At 43.9% G+C, this 24,413-nt stretch overlaps 20 non-coding genes across 20 annotated transcripts; all 20 read right to left on the minus strand.

Moving 5' to 3' along the window:
- Nucleotides 1-265: 265 nt before the first annotated feature.
- Nucleotides 266-338, minus strand: trnaq-uug (transfer RNA glutamine (anticodon UUG)). Its single transcript has one exon. It is a non-coding gene; the product is annotated as a tRNA-Gln (tRNA).
- A 1,136-nt stretch (nucleotides 339-1,474) lies between these two features.
- trnak-uuu (transfer RNA lysine (anticodon UUU)) lies at nucleotides 1,475-1,547 on the minus strand. Its single transcript has one exon. It is a non-coding gene; the product is annotated as a tRNA-Lys (tRNA).
- A 1,136-nt stretch (nucleotides 1,548-2,683) lies between these two features.
- On the minus strand, nucleotides 2,684-2,756 carry trnak-uuu (transfer RNA lysine (anticodon UUU)). The gene has a single exon. It is a non-coding gene; the product is annotated as a tRNA-Lys (tRNA).
- Nucleotides 2,757-3,892: 1,136 nt separating this feature from the next.
- trnaq-uug (transfer RNA glutamine (anticodon UUG)) lies at nucleotides 3,893-3,965 on the minus strand. The gene has a single exon. It is a non-coding gene; the product is annotated as a tRNA-Gln (tRNA).
- A 1,136-nt stretch (nucleotides 3,966-5,101) lies between these two features.
- On the minus strand, nucleotides 5,102-5,174 carry trnak-uuu (transfer RNA lysine (anticodon UUU)). Its single transcript has one exon. It is a non-coding gene; the product is annotated as a tRNA-Lys (tRNA).
- Nucleotides 5,175-6,310: 1,136 nt separating this feature from the next.
- Nucleotides 6,311-6,383, minus strand: trnaq-uug (transfer RNA glutamine (anticodon UUG)). Its single transcript has one exon. It is a non-coding gene; the product is annotated as a tRNA-Gln (tRNA).
- A 1,136-nt stretch (nucleotides 6,384-7,519) lies between these two features.
- trnak-uuu (transfer RNA lysine (anticodon UUU)) lies at nucleotides 7,520-7,592 on the minus strand. Its single transcript has one exon. It is a non-coding gene; the product is annotated as a tRNA-Lys (tRNA).
- A 1,136-nt stretch (nucleotides 7,593-8,728) lies between these two features.
- trnak-uuu (transfer RNA lysine (anticodon UUU)) lies at nucleotides 8,729-8,801 on the minus strand. The gene has a single exon. It is a non-coding gene; the product is annotated as a tRNA-Lys (tRNA).
- A 1,136-nt stretch (nucleotides 8,802-9,937) lies between these two features.
- trnak-uuu (transfer RNA lysine (anticodon UUU)) lies at nucleotides 9,938-10,010 on the minus strand. The gene has a single exon. It is a non-coding gene; the product is annotated as a tRNA-Lys (tRNA).
- A 1,136-nt stretch (nucleotides 10,011-11,146) lies between these two features.
- On the minus strand, nucleotides 11,147-11,219 carry trnak-uuu (transfer RNA lysine (anticodon UUU)). Its single transcript has one exon. It is a non-coding gene; the product is annotated as a tRNA-Lys (tRNA).
- A 1,136-nt stretch (nucleotides 11,220-12,355) lies between these two features.
- On the minus strand, nucleotides 12,356-12,428 carry trnaq-uug (transfer RNA glutamine (anticodon UUG)). Its single transcript has one exon. It is a non-coding gene; the product is annotated as a tRNA-Gln (tRNA).
- Nucleotides 12,429-13,564: 1,136 nt separating this feature from the next.
- trnaq-uug (transfer RNA glutamine (anticodon UUG)) lies at nucleotides 13,565-13,637 on the minus strand. The gene has a single exon. It is a non-coding gene; the product is annotated as a tRNA-Gln (tRNA).
- Nucleotides 13,638-14,773: 1,136 nt separating this feature from the next.
- On the minus strand, nucleotides 14,774-14,846 carry trnak-uuu (transfer RNA lysine (anticodon UUU)). Its single transcript has one exon. It is a non-coding gene; the product is annotated as a tRNA-Lys (tRNA).
- Nucleotides 14,847-15,982: 1,136 nt separating this feature from the next.
- Nucleotides 15,983-16,055, minus strand: trnak-uuu (transfer RNA lysine (anticodon UUU)). Its single transcript has one exon. It is a non-coding gene; the product is annotated as a tRNA-Lys (tRNA).
- A 1,136-nt stretch (nucleotides 16,056-17,191) lies between these two features.
- trnak-uuu (transfer RNA lysine (anticodon UUU)) lies at nucleotides 17,192-17,264 on the minus strand. Its single transcript has one exon. It is a non-coding gene; the product is annotated as a tRNA-Lys (tRNA).
- A 1,136-nt stretch (nucleotides 17,265-18,400) lies between these two features.
- Nucleotides 18,401-18,473, minus strand: trnak-uuu (transfer RNA lysine (anticodon UUU)). The gene has a single exon. It is a non-coding gene; the product is annotated as a tRNA-Lys (tRNA).
- Nucleotides 18,474-19,609: 1,136 nt separating this feature from the next.
- Nucleotides 19,610-19,682, minus strand: trnak-uuu (transfer RNA lysine (anticodon UUU)). The gene has a single exon. It is a non-coding gene; the product is annotated as a tRNA-Lys (tRNA).
- A 1,136-nt stretch (nucleotides 19,683-20,818) lies between these two features.
- trnak-uuu (transfer RNA lysine (anticodon UUU)) lies at nucleotides 20,819-20,891 on the minus strand. Its single transcript has one exon. It is a non-coding gene; the product is annotated as a tRNA-Lys (tRNA).
- A 1,136-nt stretch (nucleotides 20,892-22,027) lies between these two features.
- trnak-uuu (transfer RNA lysine (anticodon UUU)) lies at nucleotides 22,028-22,100 on the minus strand. Its single transcript has one exon. It is a non-coding gene; the product is annotated as a tRNA-Lys (tRNA).
- A 1,136-nt stretch (nucleotides 22,101-23,236) lies between these two features.
- On the minus strand, nucleotides 23,237-23,309 carry trnak-uuu (transfer RNA lysine (anticodon UUU)). Its single transcript has one exon. It is a non-coding gene; the product is annotated as a tRNA-Lys (tRNA).
- Between the last annotated feature and the right edge of the window lie 1,104 nt (nucleotides 23,310-24,413).

Genomic DNA, 24,413 nt, shown 5'->3' on the forward strand with positions numbered 1-24,413 from the left:
AATCACAAACAACAGGCAAAATGATCAGATTTGTCGTCGGACTTGCAGCAACAAAATCAGCCCATCAGATAAACAGAGGTAGAAATATGGACACCTATAGTAAAACAGGGAACGACTATGCTCGTGGAAATCGAGCTGTCATGATTGCAAGCTGTGGATTTTCAGCAGATCGTTTTCTGAGGAAGGCAAGATGGTCTGACCTTGTCAGTTTGTGTTTTATCAGGCTGCACGAACGTGGAAATTAAAAGTCATGCTTTAAACACAACGCCCGAACAGGGACTTGAACCCTGGACCCTCAGATTCAAAGTCTGATGCTCTACCGACTGAGCTATCCAGGCTCTAACGCAGCATACCCAATCTGCGAACATCACTGTCTGATACGAATCGCTCCCCCCTCCAGGCTTTGCAATACCTTCTGTCGTGCACTCGCCTGCACAGCGCATTGCTGTCACAGAATGGTTTCCACCTGCAAGATTGACAGAAGAAATAGGCTCCATTCGACAATCGGCTCATTTGTGAGCAGCGGCATGAATTGTGAGAAATGCAGGGACCTACACTTCATCATATTTATTACTGGCTTCAATCAACCATCACAGAGTTTTTCATATTCAGTTGTCATGTGGACACTGTGGTGGTGCTGCTGTAATGCGACAAATGGCAGTGATAAGTAACCAATGGCACATAGACAGATTAAGTGAGTGGGCACAACTATGGCAACTGCAGTTCAATGTGCGTGACATAATCTACTTTCGAAGCAAGTAACATAATTCCCAGCATTTTTCTAAATGATGTGAAGCAACTGAGTGACAAGGAGGATAATAGTTCGTGAGTTGAAGTTCACACATCAATAAAAACTGGTAGACATGTTCAAAACAACATCAAATTTCGAACATAACGCTGCTCTTTACCTCAAGGGGTCCTGCGCTACATGCGGGAGTGTACAAGGCGTCAGATGTATGGAACATTTTCATAAGCCATCGAGAACACTTCATTCAGTTGAGGATCATCTCCTGACGAAGAATATCCTGGCGTTGGAGAGTGAGCCTCACAGATCCACCACAATGATAAGGGCCTTGCAATTTCAATGACGAGCATAATTTGTACAAAGATTGATTGTGAAAGATTGACGAGCAATCAAGCCAATGTATGTAAAAGTAAAAATGAATTGAGATTCTCAATACGGGCGCTCAATATTTCCTCCCTTGGGCAAATCACAAACAACAGGCAAAATGATCAGATTTGTCGTCGGACTTGCAGCAGCAAAATCAGCCCATCAGATAAACAGAGGTAGAAATATGGACACCTATAGTAAAACAGGGAACGACTATGCTCGTGGAAATCGAGCTCTCATGATTGCAAGCTGTGGATTTTCAGCAGATCGTTTTCTGAGGAAGGCAAGATGGTCTGACCTTGTCAGTTTGTGTTTTATCAGGCTGCACGAACGTGGAAATTAAAAGTCGTGCTTTAAACACAACGCCCGAACAGGGACTTGAACCCTGGACCCTCAGATTAAAAGTCTGATGCTCTACCGACTGAGCTATCCAGGCTCTAACGCAACGCACCCAATCTGCGAACATCACTGTCTGATACGAATCGCTCCCCCCTCCAGGCTTTGCAATACCTTCTGTAGTGCACTCGCCTGCACAGCGCATTGCTGTCACAGAATGGTTTCCACCTGCAAGATTGACAGAAGAAATAGGCTCCATTCGACAATCGGCTCATTTGTGAGCAGCGGCATGAATTGTGAGAAATGCAGGGACCTACACTTCATCATATTTATTACTGGCTTCAATCAACCATCACAGAGTTTTTCATATTCAGTTGTCATGTGGACACGGTGGTGGTGCTGCTGTAATGCTACAAATGGCAGTGATAAGTAACCAATGGCACATAGACAGATTAAGTGAGTGGGCACAACTATGGCAACTGCAGTTCAATGTGCGTGACATAATCTACTTTCGAAGCAAGTAACATAATTCCCAGCATTTTTCTGAATGATGTGAAGCAACTGAGTGACAAGGAGGATAATAGTTCGTGAGTTGAAGTTCACACATCAATAAAAACTGGTAGACATGTTCAAAACAACATCAAATTTCGAACATAACGCTGCTCTTTACCTCAAGGGGTCCTGCGCTACATGCGGGAGTGTACAAGGCGTCAGATGTATGGAACATTTTCATAAGCCATCGAGAACACTTCATTCAGTTGAGGATCATCTCCTGACGAAGAATATCCTGGCGTTGGAGAGTGAGCCTCACAGATCCACCACAATGATAAGGGCCTTGCAATTTCAATGACGAGCATAATTTGTACAAAGATTGATTGTGAAAGATTGACGAGCAATCAAGCCAATGTATGTAAAAGTTAAAATGAATTGAGACGCTCAATACGGGCGCTCAATATTTCCTCCCTTGGGCAAATCACAAACAAGAGGCAAAATGATCAGATTTGTCGTCGGACTTGCAGCAGCAAAATCAGCCCATCAGATAAACAGAGGTAGAAATATGGACACCTATAGTAAAACAGGGAACGACTATGCTCGTGGAAATCGAGCTCTCATGATTGCAAGCTGTGGATTTTCAGCAGATCGTTTTCTGAGGAAGGCAAGATGGTCTGACCTTGTCAGTTTGTGTTTTATCAGGCTGCACGAACGTGGAAATTAAAAGTCGTGCTTTAAACACAACGCCCGAACAGGGACTTGAACCCTGGACCCTCAGATTAAAAGTCTGATGCTCTACCGACTGAGCTATCCAGGCTCGAACACAGCATACCCAATCTGCGAACATCACTGTCTGATACGAATCGCTCCCCCCTCCAGGCTTTGCAATACCTTCTGTCGTGCACTCGCCTGCACAGCGCATTGCTGTCACAGAATGGTTTCCACCTGCAAGATTGACAGAAGAAATAGGCTCCATTCGACAATCGGCTCATTTGTGAGCAGCGGCATGAATTGTGAGAAATGCAGGGACCTACACTTCATCATATTTATTACTGGCTTCAATCAACCATCACAGAGTGTTTCATATTCAGTTATCATGTGGACACGGTGGTGGTGCTGCTGTAATGCTACAAATGGCAGTGATAAGTAACCAATGGCACATAGACAGATTAAGTGAGTGGGCACAACTATGGCAACTGCAGTTCAATGTGCGTGACATAATCTACTTTCGAAGCAAGTAACATAATTCCCAGCATTTTTCTGAATGATGTGTAGCAACTGAGTGACAAGGAGGATAATAGTTCGTGAGTTGAAGTTCACACATCAATAAAAACTGGTAGACATGTTCAAAACAACATCAAATTTCGAACATAACGCTGCTCTTTACCTCAAGGGGTCCTGCGCTACATGCGGGAGTGTACAAGGCGTCAGATGTATGGAACATTTTCATAAGCCATCGAGAACACTTCATTCAGTTGAGGATCATCTCCTGACGAAGAATATCCTGGCGTTGGAGAGTGAGCCTCACAGATCCACCACAATGATAAGGGCCTTGCAATTTCAATGACGAGCATAATTTGTACAACGATTGATTGTGAAAGATTGACGAGCAATCAAGCCAATGTATGTAAAAGTAAAAATGAATTGAGACGCTCAATACGGGCGCTCAATATTTCCTCCCTTGGGCAAATCACAAACAACAGGCAAAATGATCAGATTTGTCGTCGGACTTGCAGCAGCAAAATCAGCCCATCAGATAAACAGAGGTAGAAATATGGACACCTATAGTAAAACAGGGAACGACTATGCTCGTGGAAATCGAGCTGTCATGATTGCAAGCTGTGGATTTTCAGCAGATCGTTTTCTGAGGAAGGCAAGATGGTCTGACCTTGTCAGTTTGTGTTTTATCAGGCTGCACGAACGTGGAAATTAAAAGTCATGCTTTAAACACAACGCCCGAACAGGGACTTGAACCCTGGACCCTCAGATTCAAAGTCTGATGCTCTACCGACTGAGCTATCCAGGCTCTAACGCAGCATACCCAATCTGCGAACATCACTGTCTGATACGAATCGCTCCCCCCTCCAGGCTTTGCAATACCTTCTGTCGTGCACTCGCCTGCACAGCGCATTGCTGTCACAGAATGGTTTCCACCTGCAAGATTGACAGAAGAAATAGGCTCCATTCGACAATCGGCTCATTTGTGAGCAGCGGCATGAATTGTGAGAAATGCAGGGACCTACACTTCATCATATTTATTACTGGCTTCAATCAACCATCACAGAGTTTTTCATATTCAGTTGTCATGTGGACACTGTGGTGGTGCTGCTGTAATGCGACAAATGGCAGTGATAAGTAACCAATGGCACATAGACAGATTAAGTGAGTGGGCACAACTATGGCAACTGCAGTTCAATGTGCGTGACATAATCTACTTTCGAAGCAAGTAACATAATTCCCAGCATTTTTCTAAATGATGTGAAGCAACTGAGTGACAAGGAGGATAATAGTTCGTGAGTTGAAGTTCACACATCAATAAAAACTGGTAGACATGTTCAAAACAACATCAAATTTCGAACATAACGCTGCTCTTTACCTCAAGGGGTCCTGCGCTACATGCGGGAGTGTACAAGGCGTCAGATGTATGGAACATTTTCATAAGCCATCGAGAACACTTCATTCAGTTGAGGATCATCTCCTGACGAAGAATATCCTGGCGTTGGAGAGTGAGCCTCACAGATCCACCACAATGATAAGGGCCTTGCAATTTCAATGACGAGCATAATTTGTACAAAGATTGATTGTGAAAGATTGACGAGCAATCAAGCCAATGTATGTAAAAGTAAAAATGAATTGAGATTCTCAATACGGGCGCTCAATATTTCCTCCCTTGGGCAAATCACAAACAACAGGCAAAATGATCAGATTTGTCGTCGGACTTGCAGCAGCAAAATCAGCCCATCAGATAAACAGAGGTAGAAATATGGACACCTTTAGTAAAACAGGGAACGACTATGCTCGTGGAAATCGAGCTCTCATGATTGCAAGCTGTGGATTTTCAGCAGTTCGTTTTCTGAGGAAGGCAAGATGGTCTGACCTTGTCAGTTTGTGTTTTATCAGGCTGCACGAACGTGGAAATTAAAAGTCTTGCTTTAAACACAACGCCCGAACAGGGACTTGAACCCTGGACCCTCAGATTAAAAGTCTGATGCTCTACCGACTGAGCTATCCAGGCTCTAACGCAAAGCACCCAATCTGCGAACATCACTGTCTGATACGAATCGCTCCCCCCTCCAGGCTTTGCAATACCTTCTGTCGTGCACTCGCCTGCACAGCGCATTGCTGTCACAGAATGGTTTCCACCTGCAAGATTGACAGAAGAAATAGGCTCCATTCGACAATCGGCTCATTTGTGAGCAGCGGCATGAATTGTGAGAAATGCAGGGACCTACACTTCATCATATTTATTACTGGCTTCAATCAACCATCACAGAGTTTTTCATATTCAGTTGTCATGTGGACACTGTGGTGGTGCTGCTGTAATGCGACAAATGGCAGTGATAAGTAACCAATGGCACATAGACAGATTAAGTGAGTGGGCACAACTATGGCAACTGCAGTTCAATGTGCGTGACATAATCTACTTTCGAAGCAAGTAACATAATTCCCAGCATTTTTCTAAATGATGTGAAGCAACTGAGTGACAAGGAAGATAATAGTTCGTGAGTTGAACTTCACACATCAATAAAAACTGGTAGACATGTTCAAAACAACATCAAATTTCGAACATAACGCTGCTCTTTACCTCAAGGGATCCTGCGCTACATGCGGGAGTGTACAAGGCGTCAGATGTATGGAACATTTTCATAAGCCATCGAGAACACTTCATTCAGTTGAGGATCATCTCCTGACGAAGAATATCCTGGCGTTGGAGAGTGAGCCTCACAGATCCACCACAATGATAAGGGCCTTGCAATTTCAATGACGAGCATAATTTGTACAAAGATTGATTGTGAAAGATTGACGAGCAATCAAGCCAATGTATGTAAAAGTAAAAATGAATTGAGACGCTCAATACGGGCGCTCAATATTTCCTCCCTTGGGCAAATCACAAACAACAGGCAAAATGATCAGATTTGTCGTCGGACTTGCAGCAGCAAAATCAGCCCATCAGATAAACAGAGGTAGAAATATGGACACCTATAGTAAAACAGGGAACGACTATGCTCGTGGAAATCGAGCTGTCATGATTGCAAGCTGTGGATTTTCAGCAGATCGTTTTCTTTGGAAGGCAAGATGGTCTGACCTTGTCAGTTTGTGTTTTATCAGGCTGCACGAACGTGGAAATTAAAAGTCATGCTTTAAACACAACGCCCGAACAGGGACTTGAACCCTGGACCCTCAGATTCAAAGTCTGATGCTCTACCGACTGAGCTATCCAGGCTCTAACGCAGCATACCCAATCTGCGAACATCACTGTCTGATACGAATCGCTCCCCCCTCCAGGCTTTGCAATACCTTCTGTCGTGCACTCGCCTGCACAGCGCATTGCTGTCACAGAATGGTTTCCACCTGCAAGATTGACAGAAGAAATAGGCTCCATTCGACAATCGGCTCATTTGTGAGCAGCGGCATGAATTGTGAGAAATGCAGGGACCTACACTTCATCATATTTATTACTGGCTTCAATCAACCATCACAGAGTTTTTCATATTCAGTTGTCATGTGGACACTGTGGTGGTGCTGCTGTAATGCGACAAATGGCAGTGATAAGTAACCAATGGCACATAGACAGATTAAGTGAGTGGGCACAACTATGGCAACTGCAGTTCAATGTGCGTGACATAATCTACTTTCGAAGCAAGTAACATAATTCCCAGCATTTTTCTAAATGATGTGAAGCAACTGAGTGACAAGGAGGATAATAGTTCGTGAGTTGAAGTTCACACATCAATAAAAACTGGTAGACATGTTCAAAACAACATCAAATTTCGAACATAACGCTGCTCTTTACCTCAAGGGGTCCTGCGCTACATGCGGGAGTGTACAAGGCGTCAGATGTATGGAACATTTTCATAAGCCATCGAGAACACTTCATTCAGTTGAGGATCATCTCCTGACGAAGAATATCCTGGCGTTGGAGAGTGAGCCTCACAGATCCACCACAATGATAAGGGCCTTGCAATTTCAATGACGAGCATAATTTGTACAAAGATTGATTGTGAAAGATTGACGAGCAATCAAGCCAATGTATGTAAAAGTAAAAATGAATTGAGATTCTCAATACGGGCGCTCAATATTTCCTCCCTTGGGCAAATCACAAACAACAGGCAAAATGATCAGATTTGTCGTCGGACTTGCAGCAGCAAAATCAGCCCATCAGATAAACAGAGGTAGAAATATGGACACCTTTAGTAAAACAGGGAACGACTATGCTCGTGGAAATCGAGCTCTCATGATTGCAAGCTGTGGATTTTCAGCAGTTCGTTTTCTGAGGAAGGCAAGATGGTCTGACCTTGTCAGTTTGTGTTTTATCAGGCTGCACGAACGTGGAAATTAAAAGTCTTGCTTTAAACACAACGCCCGAACAGGGACTTGAACCCTGGACCCTCAGATTAAAAGTCTGATGCTCTACCGACTGAGCTATCCAGGCTCTAACGCAACGCACCCAATCTGCGAACATCACTGTCTGATACGAATCGCTCCCCCCTCCAGGCTTTGCAATACCTTCTGTCGTGCACTCGCCTGCACAGCGCATTGCTGTCACAGAATGGTTTCCACCTGCAAGATTGACAGAAGAAATAGGCTCCATTCGACAATCGGCTCATTTGTGAGCAGCGGCATGAATTGTGAGAAATGCAGGGACCTACACTTCATCATATTTATTACTGGCTTCAATCAACCATCACAGAGTTTTTCATATTCAGTTGTCATGTGGACACTGTGGTGGTGCTGCTGTAATGCGACAAATGGCAGTGATAAGTAACCAATGGCACATAGACAGATTAAGTGAGTGGGCACAACTATGGCAACTGCAGTTCAATGTGCGTGACATAATCTACTTTCGAAGCAAGTAACATAATTCCCAGCATTTTTCTAAATGATGTGAAGCAACTGAGTGACAAGGAAGATAATAGTTCGTGAGTTGAAGTTCACACATCAATAAAAACTGGTAGACATGTTCAAAACAACATCAAATTTCGAACATAACGCTGCTCTTTACCTCAAGGGATCCTGCGCTACATGCGGGAGTGTACAAGGCGTCAGATGTATGGAACATTTTCATAAGCCATCGAGAACACTTCATTCAGTTGAGGATCATCTCCTGACGAAGAATATCCTGGCGTTGGAGAGTGAGCCTCACAGATCCACCACAATGATAAGGGCCTTGCAATTTCAATGACGAGCATAATTTGTACAAAGATTGATTGTGAAAGATTGACGAGCAATCAAGCCAATGTATGTAAAAGTAAAAATGAATTGAGACGCTCAATGCGGGCGCTCAATATTTCCTCCCTTGGGCAAATCACAAACAACAGGCAAAATGATCAGATTTGTCGTCGGACTTGCAGCAGCAAAATCAGCCCATCAGATAAACAGAGGTAGAAATATGGACACCTTTAGTAAAACAGGGAACGACTATGCTCGTGGAAATTGAGCTCTCATGATTGCATGCTGTGGATTTTCAGCAGATCGTTTTCTGAGGAAGGCAAGATGGTCTGACCTTGTCAGTTTGTGTTTTATCAGGCTGCACGAACGTGGAAATTAAAAGTCGTGCTTTAAACACAACGCCCGAACAGGGACTTGAACCCTGGACCCTCAGATTAAAAGTCTGATGCTCTACCGACTGAGCTATCCAGGCTCTAACGCAACGCACCCAATCTGCGAACATCACTGTCTGATACGAATCGCTCCCCCCTCCAGGCTTTGCAATACCTTCTGTCGTGCACTCGCCTGCACAGCGCATTGCTGTCACAGAATGGTTTCCACCTGCAAGATTGACAGAAGAAATAGGCTCCATTCGACAATCGGCTCATTTGTGAGCAGCGGCATGAATTGTGAGAAATGCAGGGACCTACACTTCATCATATTTATTACTGGCTTCAATCAACCATCACAGAGTTTTTCATATTCAGTTGTCATGTGGACACGGTGGTGGTGCTGCTGTAATGCTACAAATGGCAGTGATAAGTAACCAATGGCACATAGACAGATTAAGTGAGTGGGCACAACTATGGCAACTGCAGTTCAATGTGCGTGACATAATCTACTTTCGAAGCAAGTAACATAATTCCCAGCATTTTTCTGAATGATGTGAAGCAACTGAGTGACAAGGAGGATAATAGTTCGTGAGTTGAAGTTCACACATCAATAAAAACTGGTAGACATGTTCAAAACAACATCAAATTTCGAACATAACGCTGCTCTTTACCTCAAGGGGTCCTGCGCTACATGCGGGAGTGTACAAGGCGTCAGATGTATGGAACATTTTCATAAGCCATCGAGAACACTTCATTCAGTTGAGGATCATCTCCTGACGAAGAATATCCTGGCGTTGGAGAGTGAGCCTCACAGATCCACCACAATGATAAGGGCCTTGCAATTTCAATGACGAGCATAATTTGTACAAAGATTGATTGTGAAAGATTGACGAGCAATCAAGCCAATGTATGTAAAAGTTAAAATGAATTGAGACGCTCAATACGGGCGCTCAATATTTCCTCCCTTGGGCAAATCACAAACAAGAGGCAAAATGATCAGATTTGTCGTCGGACTTGCAGCAGCAAAATCAGCCCATCAGATAAACAGAGGTAGAAATATGGACACCTATAGTAAAACAGGGAACGACTATGCTCGTGGAAATCGAGCTCTCATGATTGCAAGCTGTGGATTTTCAGCAGTTCGTTTTCTGAGGAAGGCAAGATGGTCTGACCTTGTCAGTTTGTGTTTTATCAGGCTGCACGAACGTGGAAATTAAAAGTCGTACTTTAAACACAACGCCCGAACAGGGACTTGAACCCTGGACCCTCAGATTAAAAGTCTGATGCTCTACCGACTGAGCTATCCAGGCTCGAACACAGCATACCCAATCTGCGAACATCACTGTCTGATACGAATCGCTCCCCCCTCCAGGCTTTGCAATACCTTCTGTCGTGCACTCGCCTGCACAGCGCATTGCTGTCACAGAATGGTTTCCACCTGCAAGATTGACAGAAGAAATAGGCTCCATTCGACAATCGGCTCATTTGTGAGCAGCGGCATGAATTGTGAGAAATGCAGGGACCTACACTTCATCATATTTATTACTGGCTTCAATCAACCATCACAGAGTGTTTCATATTCAGTTATCATGTGGACACGGTGGTGGTGCTGCTGTAATGCTACAAATGGCAGTGATAAGTAACCAATGGCACATAGACAGATTAAGTGAGTGGGCACAACTATGGCAACTGCAGTTCAATGTGCGTGACATAATCTACTTTCGAAGCAAGTAACATAATTCCCAGCATTTTTCTGAATGATGTGTAGCAACTGAGTGACAAGGAGGATAATAGTTCGTGAGTTGAAGTTCACACATCAATAAAAACTGGTAGACATGTTCAAAACAACATCAAATTTCGAACATAACGCTGCTCTTTACCTCAAGGGGTCCTGCGCTACATGCGGGAGTGTACAAGGCGTCAGATGTATGGAACATTTTCATAAGCCATCGAGAACACTTCATTCAGTTGAGGATCATCTCCTGACGAAGAATATCCTGGCGTTGGAGAGTGAGCCTCACAGATCCACCACAATGATAAGGGCCTTGCAATTTCAATGACGAGCATAATTTGTACAACGATTGATTGTGAAAGATTGACGAGCAATCAAGCCAATGTATGTAAAAGTAAAAATGAATTGAGACGCTCAATACGGGCGCTCAATATTTCCTCCCTTGGGCAAATCACAAACAACAGGCAAAATGATCAGATTTGTCGTCGGACTTGCAGCAGCAAAATCAGCCCATCAGATAAACAGAGGTAGAAATATGGACACCTATAGTAAAACAGGGAACGACTATGCTCGTGGAAATCGAGCTGTCATGATTGCAAGCTGTGGATTTTCAGCAGATCGTTTTCTGAGGAAGGCAAGATGGTCTGACCTTGTCAGTTTGTGTTTTATCAGGCTGCACGAACGTGGAAATTAAAAGTCGTGCTTTAAACACAACGCCCAAACAGGGACTTGAACCCTGGACCCTCAGATTAAAAGTCTGATGCTCTACCGACTGAGCTATCCAGGCTCTAATGCAACGCACCCAATCTGCGAACATCACTGTCTGATACGAATCGCTCCCCCCTCCAGGCTTTGCAATACCTTCTGTCGTGCACTCGCCTGCACAGCGCATTGCTGTCACAGAATGGTTTCCACCTGCAAGATTGACAGAAGAAATAGGCTCCATTCGACAATCGGCTCATTTGTGAGCAGCGGCATGAATTGTGAGAAATGCAGGGACCTACACTTCATCATATTTATTACTGGCTTCAATCAACCATCACAGAGTTTTTCATATTCAGTTGTCATGTGGACACTGTGGTGGTGCTGCTGTAATGCGACAAATGGCAGTGATAAGTAACCAATGGCACATAGACAGATTAAGTGAGTGGGCACAACTATGGCAACTGCAGTTCAATGTGCGTGACATAATCTACTTTCGAAGCAAGTAACATAATTCCCAGCATTTTTCTAAATGATGTGAAGCAACTGAGTGACAAGGAGGATAATAGTTCGTGAGTTGAAGTTCACACATCAATAAAAACTGGTAGACATGTTCAAAACAACATCAAATTTCGAACATAACGCTGCTCTTTACCTCAAGGGGTCCTGCGCTACATGCGGGAGTGTACAAGGCGTCAGATGTATGGAACATTTTCATAAGCCATCGAGAACACTTCATTCAGTTGAGGATCATCTCCTGACGAAGAATATCCTGGCGTTGGAGAGTGAGCCTCACAGATCCACCACAATGATAAGGGCCTTGCAATTTCAATGACGAGCATAATTTGTACAAAGATTGATTGTGAAAGATTGACGAGCAATCAAGCCAATGTATGTAAAAGTAAAAATGAATTGAGACGCTCAATACGGGCGCTCAATATTTCCTCCCTTGGGCAAATCACAAACAACAGGCAAAATGATCAGATTTGTCGTCGGACTTGCAGCAGCAAAATCAGCCCAACAGATAAACAGAGGTAGAAATATGGACACCTATAGTAAAACAGGGAACGACTATGCTCGTGGAAATCGAGCTGTCATGATTGCAAGCTGTGGATTTTCAGCAGATCGTTTTCTGAGGAAGGCAAGATGGTCTGACCTTGTCAGTTTGTGTTTTATCAGGCTGCACGAACGTGGAAATTAAAAGTCATGCTTTAAACACAACGGCCGAACAGGGACTTGAACCCTGGACCCTCAGATTCAAAGTCTGATGCTCTACCGACTGAGCTATCCAGGCTCTAACGCAGCATACCCAATCTGCGAACATCACTGTCTGATACGAATCGCTCCCCCCTCCAGGCTTTGCAATACCTTCTGTCGTGCACTCGCCTGCACAGCGCATTGCTGTCACAGAATGGTTTCCACCTGCAAGATTGACAGAAGAAATAGGCTCCATTCGACAATCGGCTCATTTGTGAGCAGCGGCATGAATTGTGAGAAATGCAGGGACCTACACTTCATCATATTTATTACTGGCTTCAATCAACCATCACAGAGTTTTTCATATTCAGTTGTCATGTGGACACGGTGGTGGTGCTGCTGTAATGCTACAAATGGCAGTGATAAGTAACCAATGGCACATAGACAGATTAAGTGAGTGGGCACAACTATGGCAACTGCAGTTCAATGTGCGTGACATAATCTACTTTCGAAGCAAGTAACATAATTCCCAGCATTTTTCTGAATGATGTGAAGCAACTGAGTGACAAGGAGGATAATAGTTCGTGAGTTGAAGTTCACACATCAATAAAAACTGGTAGACATGTTCAAAACAACATCAAATTTCGAACATAACGCTGCTCTTTACCTCAAGGGGTCCTGCGCTACATGCGGGAGTGTACAAGGTGTCAGATGTATGGAACATTTTCATAAGCCATCGAGAACACTTCATTCAGTTGAGGATCATCTCCTGACGAAGAATATCCTGGCGTTGGAGAGTGAGCCTCACAGATCCACCACAATGATAAGGGCCTTGCAATTTCAATGACGAGCATAATTTGTACAAAGATTGATTGTGAAAGATTGACGAGCAATCAAGCCAATGTATGTAAAAGTTAAAATGAATTGAGACGCTCAATACGGGCGCTCAATATTTCCTCCCTTGGGCAAATCACAAACAACAGGCAAAATGATCAGATTTGTCGTCGGACTTGCAGCAGCAAAATCAGCCCATCAGATAAACAGAGGTAGAAATATGGACACCTATAGTAAAACAGGGAACGACTATGCTCGTGGAAATCGAGCTGTCATGATTGCAAGCTGTGGATTTTCAGCAGATCGTTTTCTGAGGAAGGCAAGATGGTCTGACCTTGTCAGTTTGTGTTTTATCATGCTGCACGAACGTGGAAATTAAAAGTCATGCTTTAAACACAACGCCCGAACAGGGACTTGAACCCTGGACCCTCAGATTCAAAGTCTGATGCTCTACCGACTGAGCTATCCAGGCTCTAACGCAGCATACCCAATCTGCGAACATCACTGTCTGATACGAATCGCTCCCCCCTCCAGGCTTTGCAATACCTTCTGTCGTGCACTCGCCTGCACAGCGCATTGCTGTCACAGAATGGTTTCCACCTGCAAGATTGACAGAAGAAATAGGCTCCATTCGACAATCGGCTCATTTGTGAGCAGCGGCATGAATTGTGAGAAATGCAGGGACCTACACTTCATCATATTTATTACTGGCTTCAATCAACCATCACAGAGTTTTTCATATTCAGTTGTCATGTGGACACTGTGGTGGTGCTGCTGTAATGCGACAAATGGCAGTGATAAGTAACCAATGGCACATAGACAGATTAAGTGAGTGGGCACAACTATGGCAACTGCAGTTCAATGTGCGTGACATAATCTACTTTCGAAGCAAGTAACATAATTCCCAGCATTTTTCTAAATGATGTGAAGCAACTGAGTGACAAGGAGGATAATAGTTCGTGAGTTGAAGTTCACACATCAATAAAAACTGGTAGACATGTTCAAAACAACATCAAATTTCGAACATAACGCTGCTCTTTACCTCAAGGGGTCCTGCGCTACATGCGGGAGTGTACAAGGTGTCAGATGTATGGAACATTTTCATAAGCCATCGAGAACACTTCATTCAGTTGAGGATCATCTCCTGACGAAGAATATCCTGGCGTTGGAGAGTGAGCCTCACAGATCCACCACAATGATAAGGGCCTTGCAATTTCAATGACGAGCATAATTTGTACAAAGATTGATTGTGAAAGATTGACGAGCAATCAAGCCAATGTATGTAAAAGTTAAAATGAATTGAGACGCTCAATACGGGCGCTCAATATTTCCTCCCTTGGGCAAATCACAAACAACAGGCAAAATGATCAGATTTGTCGTCGGACTTGCAGCAGCAAAATCAGCCCATCAGATAAACAGAGGTAGAAATATGGACACCTATAGTAAAACAGGGAACGACTGTGCTCGTGGAAATCGAGCTCTCATGATTGCAAGCTGTGGATTTTCAGCAGATCGTTTTCTGAGGAAGGCAAGATGGTCTGACCTTGTCAGTTTGTGTTTTATCAGGCTGCACGAACGTGGAAATTAAAAGTCGTGCTTTAAACACAACGCCCGAACAGGGACTTGAACCCTGGACCCTCAGATTAAAAGTCTGATGCTCTACCGACTGAGCTATCCAGGCTCTAACGCAGCATACCCAATCTGCGAACATCACTGTCTGATACGAATCGCTCCCCCCTCCAGGCTTTGCAATACCTTCTGTCGTGCACTCGCCTGCACAGCGCATTGCTGTCACAGAATGGTTTCCACCTGCAAGATTGACAGAAGAAATAGGCTCCATTCGACAATCGGCTCATTTGTGAGCAGCGGCATGAATTGTGAGAAATGCAGGGACCTACACTTCATCATATTTATTACTGGCTTCAATCAACCATCACAGAGTTTTTCATATTCAGTTGTCATGTGGACACTGTGGTGGTGCTGCTGTAATGCGACAAATGGCAGTGATAAGTAACCAATGGCACATAGACAGATTAAGTGAGTGGGCACAACTATGGCAACTGCAGTTCAATGTGCGTGACATAATCTACTTTCGAAGCAAGTAACATAATTCCCAGCATTTTTCTAAATGATGTGAAGCAACTGAGTGACAAGGAGGATAATAGTTCGTGAGTTGAAGTTCACACATCAATAAAAACTGGTAGACATGTTCAAAACAACATCAAATTTCGAACATAACGCTGCTCTTTACCTCAAGGGGTCCTGCGCTACATGCGGGAGTGTACAAGGCGTCAGATGTATGGAACATTTTCATAAGCCATCGAGAACACTTCATTCAGTTGAGGATCATCTCCTGACGAAGAATATCCTGGCGTTGGAGAGTGAGCCTCACAGATCCACCACAATGATAAGGGCCTTGCAATTTCAATGACGAGCATAATTTGTACAAAGATTGATTGTGAAAGATTGACGAGCAATCAAGCCAATGTATGTAAAAGTTAAAATGAATTGAGACGCTCAATACGGGCGCTCAATATTTCCTCCCTTGGGCAAATCACAAACAACAGGCAAAATGATCAGATTTGTCGTCGGACTTGCAGCAGCAAAATCAGCCCATCAGATAAACAGAGGTAGAAATATGGACACCTATAGTAAAACAGGGAACGACTGTGCTCGTGGAAATCGAGCTCTCATGATTGCAAGCTGTGGATTTTCAGCAGATCGTTTTCTGAGGAAGGCAAGATGGTCTGACCTTGTCAGTTTGTGTTTTATCAGGCTGCACGAACGTGGAAATTAAAAGTCGTGCTTTAAACACAACGCCCGAACAGGGACTTGAACCCTGGACCCTCAGATTAAAAGTCTGATGCTCTACCGACTGAGCTATCCAGGCTCTAACGCAGCATACCCAATCTGCGAACATCACTGTCTGATACGAATCGCTCCCCCCTCCAGGCTTTGCAATACCTTCTGTCGTGCACTCGCCTGCACAGCGCATTGCTGTCACAGAATGGTTTCCACCTGCAAGATTGACAGAAGAAATAGGCTCCATTCGACAATCGGCTCATTTGTGAGCAGCGGCATGAATTGTGAGAAATGCAGGGACCTACACTTCATCATATTTATTACTGGCTTCAATCAACCATCACAGAGTTTTTCATATTCAGTTGTCATGTGGACACTGTGGTGGTGCTGCTGTAATGCGACAAATGGCAGTGATAAGTAACCAATGGCACATAGACAGATTAAGTGAGTGGGCACAACTATGGCAACTGCAGTTCAATGTGCGTGACATAATCTACTTTCGAAGCAAGTAACATAATTCCCAGCATTTTTCTAAATGATGTGAAGCAACTGAGTGACAAGGAGGATAATAGTTCGTGAGTTGAAGTTCACACATCAATAAAAACTGGTAGACATGTTCAAAACAACATCAAATTTCGAACATAACGCTGCTCTTTACCTCAAGGGGTCCTGCGCTACATGCGGGAGTGTACAAGGCGTCAGATGTATGGAACATTTTCATAAGCCATCGAGAACACTTCATTCAGTTGAGGATCATCTCCTGACGAAGAATATCCTGGCGTTGGAGAGTGAGCCTCACAGATCCACCACAATGATAAGGGCCTTGCAATTTCAATGACGAGCATAATTTGTACAAAGATTGATTGTGAAAGATTGACGAGCAATCAAGCCAATGTATGTAAAAGTTAAAATGAATTGAGACGCTCAATACGGGCGCTCAATATTTCCTCCCTTGGGCAAATCACAAACAACAGGCAAAATGATCAGATTTGTCGTCGGACTTGCAGCAGCAAAATCAGCCCATCAGATAAACAGAGGTAGAAATATGGACACCTATAGTAAAACAGGGAACGACTCTGCTCGTGGAAATCGAGCTCTCATGATTGCAAGCTGTGGATTTTCAGCAGATCGTTTTCTGAGGAAGGCAAGATGGTCTGACCTTGTCAGTTTGTGTTTTATCAGGCTGCACGAACGTGGAAATTAAAAGTCATGCTTTAAACACAACGCCCGAACAGGGACTTGAACCCTGGACCCTCAGATTAAAAGTCTGATGCTCTACCGACTGAGCTATCCAGGCTCTAACGCAACGCACCCAATCTGCGAACATCACTGTCTGATACGAATCGCTCCCCCCTCCAGGCTTTGCAATACCTTCTGTCGTGCACTCGCCTGCACAGCGCATTGCTGTCACAGAATGGTTTCCACCTGCAAGATTGACAGAAGAAATAGGCTCCATTCGACAATCGGCTCATTTGTGAGCAGCGGCATGAATTGTGAGAAATGCAGGGACCTACACTTCATCATATTTATTACTGGCTTCAATCAACCATCACAGAGTTTTTCATATTCAGTTGTCATGTGGACACTGTGGTGGTGCTGCTGTAATGCGACAAATGGCAGTGATAAGTAACCAATGGCACATAGACAGATTAAGTGAGTGGGCACAACTATGGCAACTGCAGTTCAATGTGCGTGACATAATCTACTTTCGAAGCAAGTAACATAATTCCCAGCATTTTTCTAAATGATGTGAAGCAACTGAGTGACAAGGAGGATAATAGTTCGTGAGTTGAAGTTCACACATCAATAAAAACTGGTAGACATGTTCAAAACAACATCAAATTTCGAACATAACGCTGCTCTTTACCTCAAGGGGTCCTGCGCTACATGCGGGAGTGTACAAGGTGTCAGATGTATGGAACATTTTCATAAGCCATCGAGAACACTTCATTCAGTTGAGGATCATCTCCTGACGAAGAATATCCTGGCGTTGGAGAGTGAGCCTCACAGATCCACCACAATGATAAGGGCCTTGCAATTTCAATGACGAGCATAATTTGTACAAAGATTGATTGTGAAAGATTGACGAGCAATCAAGCCAATGTATGTAAAAGTTAAAATGAATTGAGACGCTCAATACGGGCGCTCAATATTTCCTCCCTTGGGCAAATCACAAACAACAGGCAAAATGATCAGATTTGTCGTCGGACTTGCAGCAGCAAAATCAGCCCATCAGATAAACAGAGGTAGAAATATGGACACCTATAGTAAAACAGGGAACGACTGTGCTCGTGGAAATCGAGCTCTCATGATTGCAAGCTGTGGATTTTCAGCAGATCGTTTTCTGAGGAAGGCAAGATGGTCTGACCTTGTCAGTTTGTGTTTTATCAGGCTGCACGAACGTGGAAATTAAAAGTCGTGCTTTAAACACAACGCCCGAACAGGGACTTGAACCCTGGACCCTCAGATTAAAAGTCTGATGCTCTACCGACTGAGCTATCCAGGCTCTAACGCAGCATACCCAATCTGCGAACATCACTGTCTGATACGAATCGCTCCCCCCTCCAGGCTTTGCAATACCTTCTGTCGTGCACTCGCCTGCACAGCGCATTGCTGTCACAGAATGGTTTCCACCTGCAAGATTGACAGAAGAAATAGGCTCCATTCGACAATCGGCTCATTTGTGAGCAGCGGCATGAATTGTGAGAAATGCAGGGACCTACACTTCATCATATTTATTACTGGCTTCAATCAACCATCACAGAGTTTTTCATATTCAGTTGTCATGTGGACACTGTGGTGGTGCTGCTGTAATGCGACAAATGGCAGTGATAAGTAACCAATGGCACATAGACAGATTAAGTGAGTGGGCACAACTATGGCAACTGCAGTTCAATGTGCGTGACATAATCTACTTTCGAAGCAAGTAACATAATTCCCAGCATTTTTCTAAATGATGTGAAGCAACTGAGTGACAAGGAGGATAATAGTTCGTGAGTTGAAGTTCACACATCAATAAAAACTGGTAGACATGTTCAAAACAACATCAAATTTCGAACATAACGCTGCTCTTTACCTCAAGGGGTCCTGCGCTACATGCGGGAGTGTACAAGGCGTCAGATGTATGGAACATTTTCATAAGCCATCGAGAACACTTCATTCAGTTGAGGATCATCTCCTGACGAAGAATATCCTGGCGTTGGAGAGTGAGCCTCACAGATCCACCACAATGATAAGGGCCTTGCAATTTCAATGACGAGCATAATTTGTACAAAGATTGATTGTGAAAGATTGACGAGCAATCAAGCCAATGTATGTAAAAGTTAAAATGAATTGAGACGCTCAATACGGGCGCTCAATATTTCCTCCCTTGGGCAAATCACAAACAACAGGCAAAATGATCAGATTTGTCGTCGGACTTGCAGCAGCAAAATCAGCCCATCAGATAAACAGAGGTAGAAATATGGACACCTATAGTAAAACAGGGAACGACTCTGCTCGTGGAAATCGAGCTCTCATGATTGCAAGCTGTGGATTTTCAGCAGATCGTTTTCTGAGGAAGGCAAGATGGTCTGACCTTGTCAGTTTGTGTTTTATCAGGCTGCACGAACGTGGAAATTAAAAGTCATGCTTTAAACACAACGCCCGAACAGGGACTTGAACCCTGGACCCTCAGATTAAAAGTCTGATGCTCTACCGACTGAGCTATCCAGGCTCTAACGCAACGCACCCAATCTGCGAACATCACTGTCTGATACGAATCGCTCCCCCCTCCAGGCTTTGCAATACCTTCTGTCGTGCACTCGCCTGCACAGCGCATTGCTGTCACAGAATGGTTTCCACCTGCAAGATTGACAGAAGAAATAGGCTCCATTCGACAATCGGCTCATTTGTGAGCAGCGGCATGAATTGTGAGAAATGCAGGGACCTACACTTCATCATATTTATTACTGGCTTCAATCAACCATCACAGAGTTTTTCATATTCAGTTGTCATGTGGACACTGTGGTGGTGCTGCTGTAATGCGACAAATGGCAGTGATAAGTAACCAATGGCACATAGACAGATTAAGTGAGTGGGCACAACTATGGCAACTGCAGTTCAATGTGCGTGACATAATCTACTTTCGAAGCAAGTAACATAATTCCCAGCATTTTTCTAAATGATGTGAAGCAACTGAGTGACAAGGAGGATAATAGTTCGTGAGTTGAAGTTCACACATCAATAAAAACTGGTAGACATGTTCAAAACAACATCAAATTTCGAACATAACGCTGCTCTTTACCTCAAGGGGTCCTGCGCTACATGCGGGAGTGTACAAGGTGTCAGATGTATGGAACATTTTCATAAGCCATCGAGAACACTTCATTCAGTTGAGGATCATCTCCTGACGAAGAATATCCTGGCGTTGGAGAGTGAGCCTCACAGATCCACCACAATGATAAGGGCCTTGCAATTTCAATGACGAGCATAATTTGTACAAAGATTGATTGTGAAAGATTGACGAGCAATCAAGCCAATGTATGTAAAAGTTAAAATGAATTGAGACGCTCAATACGGGCGCTCAATATTTCCTCCCTTGGGCAAATCACAAACAACAGGCAAAATGATCAGATTTGTCGTCGGACTTGCAGCAGCAAAATCAGCCCATCAGATAAACAGAGGTAGAAATATGGACACCTATAGTAAAACAGGGAACGACTGTGCTCGTGGAAATCGAGCTCTCATGATTGCAAGCTGTGGATTTTCAGCAGATCGTTTTCTGAGGAAGGCAAGATGGTCTGACCTTGTCAGTTTGTGTTTTATCAGGCTGCACGAACGTGGAAATTAAAAGTCGTGCTTTAAACACAACGCCCGAACAGGGACTTGAACCCTGGACCCTCAGATTAAAAGTCTGATGCTCTACCGACTGAGCTATCCAGGCTCTAACGCAGCATACCCAATCTGCGAACATCACTGTCTGATACGAATCGCTCCCCCCTCCAGGCTTTGCAATACCTTCTGTCGTGCACTCGCCTGCACAGCGCATTGCTGTCACAGAATGGTTTCCACCTGCAAGATTGACAGAAGAAATAGGCTCCATTCGACAATCGGCTCATTTGTGAGCAGCGGCATGAATTGTGAGAAATGCAGGGACCTACACTTCATCATATTTATTACTGGCTTCAATCAACCATCACAGAGTTTTTCATATTCAGTTGTCATGTGGACACTGTGGTGGTGCTGCTGTAATGCGACAAATGGCAGTGATAAGTAACCAATGGCACATAGACAGATTAAGTGAGTGGGCACAACTATGGCAACTGCAGTTCAATGTGCGTGACATAATCTACTTTCGAAGCAAGTAACATAATTCCCAGCATTTTTCTAAATGATGTGAAGCAACTGAGTGACAAGGAGGATAATAGTTCGTGAGTTGAAGTTCACACATCAATAAAAACTGGTAGACATGTTCAAAACAACATCAAATTTCGAACATAACGCTGCTCTTTACCTCAAGGGGTCCTGCGCTACATGCGGGAGTGTACAAGGCGTCAGATGTATGGAACATTTTCATAAGCCATCGAGAACACTTCATTCAGTTGAGGATCATCTCCTGACGAAGAATATCCTGGCGTTGGAGAGTGAGCCTCACAGATCCACCACAATGATAAGGGCCTTGCAATTTCAATGACGAGCATAATTTGTACAAAGATTGATTGTGAAAGATTGACGAGCAATCAAGCCAATGTATGTAAAAGTTAAAATGAATTGAGACGCTCAATACGGGCGCTCAATATTTCCTCCCTTGGGCAAATCACAAACAACAGGCAAAATGATCAGATTTGTCGTCGGACTTGCAGCAGCAAAATCAGCCCATCAGATAAACAGAGGTAGAAATATGGACACCTATAGTAAAACAGGGAACGACTGTGCTCGTGGAAATCGAGCTCTCATGATTGCAAGCTGTGGATTTTCAGCAGATCGTTTTCTGAGGAAGGCAAGATGGTCTGACCTTGTCAGTTTGTGTTTTATCAGGCTGCACGAACGTGGAAATTAAAAGTCGTGCTTTAAACACAACGCCCGAACAGGGACTTGAACCCTGGACCCTCAGATTAAAAGTCTGATGCTCTACCGACTGAGCTATCCAGGCTCTAACGCAGCATACCCAATCTGCGAACATCACTGTCTGATACGAATCGCTCCCCCCTCCAGGCTTTGCAATACCTTCTGTCGTGCACTCGCCTGCACAGCGCATTGCTGTCACAGAATGGTTTCCACCTGCAAGATTGACAGAAGAAATAGGCTCCATTCGACAATCGGCTCATTTGTGAGCAGCGGCATGAATTGTGAGAAATGCAGGGACCTACACTTCATCATATTTATTACTGGCTTCAATCAACCATCACAGAGTTTTTCATATTCAGTTGTCATGTGGACACTGTGGTGGTGCTGCTGTAATGCGACAAATGGCAGTGATAAGTAACCAATGGCACATAGACAGATTAAGTGAGTGGGCACAACTATGGCAACTGCAGTTCAATGTGCGTGACATAATCTACTTTCGAAGCAAGTAACATAATTCCCAGCATTTTTCTAAATGATGTGAAGCAACTGAGTGACAAGGAGGATAATAGTTCGTGAGTTGAAGTTCACACATCAATAAAAACTGGTAGACATGTTCAAAACAACATCAAATTTCGAACATAACGCTGCTCTTTACCTCAAGGGGTCCTGCGCTACATGCGGGAGTGTACAAGGCGTCAGATGTATGGAACATTTTCATAAGCCATCGAGAACACTTCATTCAGTTGAGGATCATCTCCTGACGAAGAATATCCTGGCGTTGGAGAGTGAGCCTCACAGATCCACCACAATGATAAGGGCCTTGCAATTTCAATGACGAGCATAATTTGTACAAAGATTGATTGTGAAAGATTGACGAGCAATCAAGCCAATGTATGTAAAAGTAAAAATGAATTGAGACGCTCAATACGGGCGCTCAATATTTCCTCCCTTGGGCAAATCACAAACAAGAGGCAAAATGATCAGATTTGTCGTCGGACTTGCAGCAGCAAAATCAGCCCATCAGATAAACAGAGGTAGAAATATGGACACCTATAGTAAAACAGGGAACGACTATGCTCGTGGAAATCGAGCTCTCATGATTGCAAGCTGTGGATTTTCAGCAGATCGTTTTCTGAGGAAGGCAAGATGGTCTGACCTTGTCAGTTTGTGTTTTATCAGGCTGCACGAACGTGGAAATTAAAAGTCGTGCTTTAAACACAACGCCCGAACAGGGACTTGAACCCTGGACCCTCAGATTAAAAGTCTGATGCTCTACCGACTGAGCTATCCAGGCTCGAACACAGCATACCCAATCTGCGAACATCACTGTCTGATACGAATCGCTCCCCCCTCCAGGCTTTGCAATACCTTCTGTCGTGCACTCGCCTGCACAGCGCATTGCTGTCACAGAATGGTTTCCACCTGCAAGATTGACAGAAGAAATAGGCTCCATTCGACAATCGGCTCATTTGTGAGCAGCGGCATGAATTGTGAGAAATGCAGGGACCTACACTTCATCATATTTATTACTGGCTTCAATCAACCATCACAGAGTTTTTCATATTCAGTTGTCATGTGGACACTGTGGTGGTGCTGCTGTAATGCGACAAATGGCAGTGATAAGTAACCAATGGCACATAGACAGATTAAGTGAGTGGGCACAACTATGGCAACTGCAGTTCAATGTGCGTGACATAATCTACTTTCGAAGCAAGTAACATAATTCCCAGCATTTTTCTGAATGATGTGTAGCAACTGAGTGACAAGGAGGATAATAGTTCGTGAGTTGAAGTTCACACATCAATAAAAACTGGTAGACATGTTCAAAACAACATCAAATTTCGAACATAACGCTGCTCTTTACCTCAAGGGGTCCTGCGCTACATGCGGGAGTGTACAAGGCGTCAGATGTATGGAACATTTTCATAAGCCATCGAGAACACTTCATTCAGTTGAGGATCATCTCCTGACGAAGAATATCCTGGCGTTGGAGAGTGAGCCTCACAGATCCACCACAATGATAAGGGCCTTGCAATTTCAATGACGAGCATAATTTGTACAAAGATTGATTGTGAAAGATTGACGAGCAATCAAGCCAATGTATGTAAAAGTTAAAATGAATTGAGACGCTCAATACGGGCGCTCAATATTTCCTCCCTTGGGCAAATCACAAACAACAGGCAAAATGATCAGATTTGTCGTCGGACTTGCAGCAGCAAAATCAGCCCATCAGATAAACAGAGGTAGAAATATGGACACCTTTAGTAAAACAGGGAACGACTATGCTCGTGGAAATCGAGCTCTCATGATTGCAAGCTGTGGATTTTCAGCAGATCGTTTTCTGAGGAAGGCAAGATGGTCTGACCTTGTCAGTTTGTGTTTTATCAGGCTGCACGAA

The sequence above is a fragment of the Pristiophorus japonicus genome, chromosome 3 (assembly GCF_044704955.1).
Source record: "Pristiophorus japonicus isolate sPriJap1 chromosome 3, sPriJap1.hap1, whole genome shotgun sequence".
Taxonomy (NCBI): Eukaryota; Metazoa; Chordata; class Chondrichthyes; family Pristiophoridae; genus Pristiophorus; species Pristiophorus japonicus.